Source organism: Pteropus vampyrus, unplaced genomic scaffold (assembly GCF_000151845.1).
Source record: "Pteropus vampyrus isolate Shadow unplaced genomic scaffold, Pvam_2.0 Scaffold45, whole genome shotgun sequence".
NCBI classification, from domain to species: domain Eukaryota; kingdom Metazoa; phylum Chordata; class Mammalia; order Chiroptera; family Pteropodidae; genus Pteropus; species Pteropus vampyrus.
The window spans coordinates 5,816,226-5,817,308 of record NW_011888826.1 but is presented as its reverse complement, the minus strand read 5'-3'; the positions used below and the strand labels follow the sequence as shown (position 1 = coordinate 5,817,308).

At 43.7% G+C, this 1,083-nt stretch overlaps 1 pseudogene; it reads left to right on the top strand.

The window, feature by feature from the left end:
* The first annotated feature begins 469 nt into the window (after positions 1-469).
* On the top strand, positions 470-588 carry LOC111738990 (annotated as a pseudogene).
* Positions 589-1,083: the final 495 nt, after the last annotated feature.

Sequence of the window (1,083 nt, the reverse complement as noted above, 5' to 3'; positions counted from 1 at the left end):
CTCATGCATTATCTTTACCTAACTCCCATGTTGTCCTGTCCCATTATGAACTGTGACTTCATACTGCCAGCCTCGCAAAGCCCTGACAGTGACATGAGTCACCATCCTCATCTCTGGCCATCCCACACTTCCTGCATTACAGTATCCTGGAAATGAGCTCGCGTTACATCGCTTATCATATCCCCAGATCCCGACGACATCCAAGTCACCCCCATATCATGGGAGCTTCTATTTCTTCTAACCTAGGTATCCCAAAGCATTTCTCCTGTTATAAAAATGGCTGTGAAATCCCCCTTCTCAATGAAGCTTCTCTGAATAGATGAAAGGGCAATTCTTGCTTCTCTGATGGATTGGAGTGTAAATCAGGACTATTTTAGCTAAACAGGTAGGAGAAAATCTAGCTACAATGGTTCACACCAGTATGACTTTTTTTTTTTTTTTTATAACAGGATGTTCAAAAGTAGATGGAGCCTACGGCCATGTCACCCTGAATGTGCCGGATCTCGTCTGATCTCGGAAGCTCAGCAGGGTTGGGCCTGCTTAGTACTTGGATGAGAGACCACCTAGGAATACCAGGTGCTGTAGGCGTTAAAACAAAAAACAAAACAAAACAAAAAGTAGATGGCTTTTGGTCTTGCTTTTCTCTGACCAATCCTTCACAGTCGTAAGAAGCCTGCTGCAGCCCAGCCACTATCTCTACACTCAAGGCCAAGAGTAGGAGAAAAACAGTGTCAGTGGCTATCCGAGAAAACAAATGCTTTTCCCAGAACCGCGCATCAGACTTCCCCTTCTCTCTCATTAGCTACAAGTGCATCATAGGTCCAACACTAACTGGAAGTTGGCTAGAAAGAAGTCGAAAATGATGACTTGGTTAGCTACCCAAGGGTGTCCGTCACAATCATTGAACCGAAGCAATTGTGTTTCCTCACTGTGCAAACACTGTACCAGATGTTTATCCTCCCACTCAGTCAATAAACAAAGCCTAATTGAGAGTCTGTTATGTGCATGATATTATGTTCATATTATGGAAGTTGCGGAAAAAAACGAGCACAGATACCACCTTCAGAGGACAAATCCTAATAA